This window comes from Notothenia rossii (assembly GCF_949606895.1).
Source record: "Notothenia rossii genome assembly, chromosome: 7".
Taxonomy (NCBI): domain Eukaryota; kingdom Metazoa; phylum Chordata; class Actinopteri; order Perciformes; family Nototheniidae; genus Notothenia; species Notothenia rossii.
In genome coordinates this window covers 4465233-4471502 of record NC_136905.1, presented here as the reverse complement: position 1 = coordinate 4471502, position 6270 = coordinate 4465233, and positions in this window count along the sequence as shown.

The following is a 6270-nucleotide window of genomic DNA, read 5'->3' as shown; positions in this document are numbered from 1 at the left end:
GAACATATTTACGATATTTTCAGTTTGATTCTATTCTCTTGTTGAAATGATCAGACTACCAAAAATAAAATGACCTTAGAAATAGACTTGCAACCCTGCATATTTGTTGTGTTTTGCAGCATATTATAAACATGTCATTCCCTTATTTTCAAATACCACAGGTTGTGTAGTGATGTATTTGAGGTGTACTGTCCACATCGCAGACCTGGAGTCGTGCAGTCAATGTATGCCAAGTGTACAGGGCCTTGGTCTCTGGGACTCAAAAAAGCCTTTCTCGCCTACCTGTCCTCTTTGCATACCTGAGATCCTGCAGTCATTTCTCAAAGATGGTGTGGCATATAGGGAGGTGCAATCTCCTGATGATATAGGAAGGAAGTTTGGTGTGGTGATTTCAATGCACACAACAGTCTATGGGGCAGCAACCATACAGACAGTAACGGAAATATAGTGGAAGAAATGCTGGAGGAAAGAACACTAGTATGCCTTAATGATGGACATGGCACAAGAGTAGATGTACACAGGGGGAAAGTCTCATGTCTGGATCTGACTTTAGTGTAAAACTGTTTGGTTCATACATGCAAATGGTTTGTTTTGAATAACTCCACTTTAGGAAGTGACCATTATCCAGTGCCTTCTAAAATGAATGATAATATATATATGCAGGAAGGAGGTGTAATAACCAGGTGGTGCTTTGCTAAAGCTGATTGGGGGAAATGTAGGATATGGTGTGAGGAGTCGGTACGCCTGCTAACATCAGAGGGAAGCATAGAGGTCATTACGAGCCAAATAACTCAACATATACTGAATGCAGCAGAGAACAGTATACCCAAAACAACAACCAAGGGTGGGAAGAAAGTGGTGCCATGGCGGAATGATGAATGCAGCAGGGCTATTAAAGAGCGAAATAATGCAATTAGAGAATCAAAGAAAAACATGACACAAAATAATGTTATAGAGTTTCAAAGGAAAAGGGCATCTGCTCAAAGGACAATACAAAAAAAAGAGAACATGGAGAGAATTGTGTTCTACCATTGGCAGAGGAGTAACATTAGGTGATGTCTGGTCCATGTTTAAGCAGATGAGTGGGAAAATGAAATCCATTAAAATTCCAGCTTTGGTTGAAGAGGAGAGGCTGGCAGTGACAGATAAAGAGAAGGCAGGTATGTTAGGAAGGACACTTGCAGCAGTACATCGTGGGGAGCATCTCATTGATAGCCATAGGCAGCAAACACAGCAGTTACTAGCAGAGAATGAAAACGTGAAGGAGAAGAGACAGGATAATGGGTCAGCTCTGGATGTGGAATTAGTAAGAGTGAGTAATGATGTGGGAAAAACATTGAAAATGAAAGAGATAATGGCAATAGTGTACTTTGACATTGAAAAGGCGTATGACTCTATGTGGAGGGATGGGTTACTGATCAAATTGGGTAGAATGGGTATTGGAGGGAGAATGTACAATTGGGTAAGGGCCTTTTTAACAGACAGGACATTGAGAGTAAAGGTTGGAGCAGATATTTCCAATTATTTTGAAATAGAAAATGGTATTCCCCAAGGGAGTGCAGTCAGTCCAATATTATTTAACATCATGATTAATGACATTTACATGCTTAAACACATGCATCCAATCGGCTCTGTACGCAGATGATGGGGCTATTTGGATGAGGGGAAGAAATGCCCCATACGTAATGGAGAATATAGGTAGAGCGATTAAAAAAGTGGAGAGGTGGTCATATAACTGGGGATTCAAAATGTCAGAAATCAAGTCATGCTACATGGTATTTACAAACAAACGCAAGATTGATGGCCAACAGCTAACACTATATGATCGTCCAATGACAAAGGTGAATGAGTTCAAATACCTAGGACTGTGGTCTGATAGCAAATACACATGGAAAATGCATATTAATCAAGTGGAAACAAAATGCTAAAAATAATTACATGTATTGCGAGCTGTAGCTGGATGCAACTGGGACGCAGACAAACAAGCATTAATAGACATTTACAGATCAATTATGAGGTCCAGAATAGACTACGGTTGTATAGTATATGGAGCAGCAGCAAAAACATCGCTTTTAAATGGATAGAATACAATATAAAGCATTGCGGCTGTGTATTGGAGCAATAAAGTCATCCCCTATCAATGCAGTTCTGATAGAAGCAGGAGAGACACCTCTGGAGATCAGAAGAGAGAGACTTGCTCTGTCATACTGGGTCAGACTACAAGGTAGTGGAGAAGGAAATATTACAAACAGAAAACTACAGGATTGCTTGGAATATGCAAATTTCCAGGAGCGTGGGTTTGGCTGGACGAGTAAGGAGAGAACGAGGGCATATGGAGTGGAGACCATCACGGTTGCCAAAGCAACTCCATTTAGCAGTGTTCCCCCATGGCTTTCCCCAGAAGCTAAAATAGATATGAGTATCATAGAAAGGAAAAAAGAGTGGCAAATAAATGAAGTGGGAATTAAAACAAGTATGTATCTGAACGAAAAGTACTACAATTACCTCAAAATGTACACAGATGGTTCTAAGAACAAGGAAGAGTGTGTTGGAGTTGGTATATACATCCCAGACTTTAAAATATCGATATCAAAAAGAGCATCAGACCAACTTTCAGTGTATACAGCAGAAATGCTGGCAGTAGTAATAGGATTACAGTGGTTGGAAGAGATCAGACCAGATAGGGTGGTGATATGCACAGATTCATTATCCAGCTTACAAAGCATACAGTCAATAACAACTGTCAGAGAAGACATTCTCATAGAACTGAACCACAGCCTGTTAAGACTGCACAGAGGCGGTATAGATCTAGTTCTACTGGGTGCCTGCACATGAGGGGGTGAAAGGGAACGAGTGTGCTGATAAATGTGCAAAAGTGCACTACAGAATGAAATAACTTTACCAGTTAAACTTGGAGAAGGAGAAGGAAAAGCAGTCATTAAGAAGAAAGGGATGGAGATCTGGCAGAAAAGGTGGGAGAAAGACCAGAGAGGCAAAGAGTATCATAAAGTTCAAAAGACAATCACAATTAATATTTATAAAGAAAGAAACCGAAGGGAGGAAATCATGATAGCTAGACTCAGACTGGATCACACGGCATTGAATGGTACGCTGTATGTCATGGGGAAAAGTGACAGTGACAAGTGTGGGAGCTGTGGAGTTAAAGAACATGTGGAACATATCTTATTACATTGTGACATCTATAAAGCTGAAAGAGAAAAACTAAAGGATGAAGTTTTAGAGGCAGAGAGGGAGAGGGGTTGGTATTCTGGGAACAGAAGGAGTAAGAGCTACCAGAAAGGCACTGTTTACCTTTCTGAGGGAAACTGGGGTAGGAAAAATAATTTAAATTAGGTCAGGAAAGATCATAGATTTTTATTTTGTTTAATTTATTTTATGTTTTTTGTTGATTTATTTATTTTTTGTTTAGATCATAGATGGATACGTCCATGAGTTAAGAGATGGAATGATATGATGATTCACAGTCCAGGGTTGCCAACTCTCACGCCAACACACTCTCACTCCATCGTCCAGGAGCGACGTTTGGTCAGGGTCCCGTGGCGTGCAGTTGTGACGCTCCTAGGCTCCTTCAGCTTCATAAAGGGACGCAAATAGCTTTCAACTGATTGCAATGTATTCCCATCTGCGGCGGGATTTGACGCTCATGGAAGCACGGCATTCGTTTGTGTCGGCTGCCCTTAAAGGCAATGTGAGCGTCCATTCCCATTGGATAACGGAGAATTGTACACCCGGAAGTAAGTATTCCCCTTACTGTCGATTGATTTTACAGTGATATCTGCACTACTCATCAACTAAAAAACACCAGATTATCCTTGTTAATTACACAACATTGATTGGTTTAAATTGTGTGCAATGCTTTTGTATTTTTCCCCTTCGATTCGGAGAAACAAATATTTTTTCGGAGTAAAGGATGACAGAAGACACTACACTACCCAGAATCCCCAGCTATCGTTTAAGACTACACCTTGTGTGACGGCGGTGGAAGAAATAAGAGAATCCCGGTCTACTTCTTCGGGACGCATCAGATGTACACACACACACACGCGCACACACACACACACACACACACACACACACATACACATACACATACACACACACAAACACACACACACACACACACACACACACACACACACACACACACACACACTGTAATCCTGACAGCAAAGTCATGATGACTTCAAAGTTTAATATCCTTCCTCAGAGAATCGAGAATGGGGGAGAGATGGCAGCAACACACAGCACAGAATAATTATCGAAACTAAACAAAGTGTTTATATATTTATTAAAATTATAACTACAAACCGAAAAAACAGGGGAAGCCCGGCTTCCCTTGGCCTCCGGGAGAAAACGCCACTGACTAACATAGAACTGCAGGAGAGGAATAAGGCCTCTTTAAAACATGCTTCCAGCAGGTGTTCCTGAACATCAGCAGCACGCTGACCTCTAGTGGCGTTATGGTAAATCAACACAGAGAGATATTCTCATACGGACCATTTACAACGAGGTGTGTGTATCTAGAGCAGGGGGTCCACACTTTTTTCACTGAGGGCCACATACAGAAAAACATACGAAGGTCTGGGCCGCTCACTAGAGGTGTATCGCCTCATAAGCTCTGTTATAAGTCAGCAAAATCAATCAAATGTAGGTGAAAATAGGGAGGAGTGCGGCGCAGTGGGCTAGTGTGTTGGTGTTCAGATCAGCGAAGCACAGGTTCAAACCCCACTGCAGTCAGCGTGCCGTTGTGTCCCTGAGACACTTCACCCCAAAGTGCTCCTGTGGGGATTGTCCACAGTATTGAGTATGTCAGTCGCTTTGGATAAAAGCGTCTAACATGTGAGTGTTGGCAGCTCATCCCTCAGAGTGATTATAATAAGGAGAAATAGGAAGGGTGTATTTCCAGCTTGTATGTAATTAAGTCATTGGGCTTTTTTCATATCAACTAAGATATAAAATGTTTCCAACTTTATCTGAAACGTGGTCGTATTAACACATGAATACTACTGTGTGATATATGTTTACATTTATATTTAAGAAGTACATTATAAGATAAGCACAAGTTTCATTTGTGGGCCGTATTCCATTATACTCTTTTAATTTGCTGAGGTCCGATTCAAAATGGTCCCCGGGCCGTAGTTTGGACACCCCTGATCTAAACCCTGATCAGAGGGATTGATGTGTGCAGACTGTGACCCCCCGCCCTGCAGGAAGCTGTCTCCTGTTCCTCTTCCAGGTCACAGGTCAGTAGGGAGGGAGGGGAAGTACCAGGAATACTTCACTGTGATGAAGCAGATCTGGCCGTCATGATCTTAGTGTGTTTAGTCTCCGGTTATATTTTTGAAATTCTGTTCTCCCTGTGTCTGGACTTCCTGCCTGTGTTTGCCCTCCTGTGTCTGATGGTCCCTTTGTGTTCACCTGTTGTTGTTGTTGTTGTTGTTGTTGTGTTTCTGCCTCCTCTCACCAGCTGTGTCTTGTCCTGTGATTTCCCTTCTGTGTATTTAGTCTTGTTTTCCCCTTTGCTCCATGTCTGATCGTCGTCTCTCTCGTCCACGTTACTTGCTCCTGCTTGTAAGTTACTTCCCGTTCCTCGTGCTCCCCGGTTTGTTAATGTTTAGTGGTTTCTTTTTTTTCTTTGTAATCAGCTTTTGTTAAATAAAGCTCGCTTTTTGTCATACTTTGTGTACCCCTTCTCCTCATTCTGCGTTTGGGTCCTCCTGATAACCCCCAACCCTGACAGAACGACCGAAACCAATATGGACCCAGCAGTATTTGTTGAGGATGCTCTTGATTAACTATCCTACAAGATTTGATTTGGAGAGTGGAGGAGGGCTCCCTGTAAAGATTCTCAGAAGGGTGCTCCTTCACGTGCACGCCGGGAAGTGGCAGATCAGCCCAGGTTAAGAAGCTTTAAGAAGCTCACTGCCAGCAGCCAAGCGCCCAAGCCCCAGCTCCAGTCCTGCCTCCTGCCTCTGTTTCTGCTCCTTCTCCCGCACCTAACCCATGGGGTCAAACTCAATTTCATCGCAGGCAACATGGTTGTACTCAAAGAGCCGGTTGTAACTTTAAAACTATATAAATATACATATATAAATATATATAAAATAAGTTATTATATTACATTATTGCCTCTGCATTGGATTTTTGTCAGATAGGGTAATAACTTCATAATTAACTACGTCTGAAAGCAGAAGTCTAGGGCAAATAATTGCAAGTCTCTTAAGTGAGAATGTCACAAAATGATTTAAA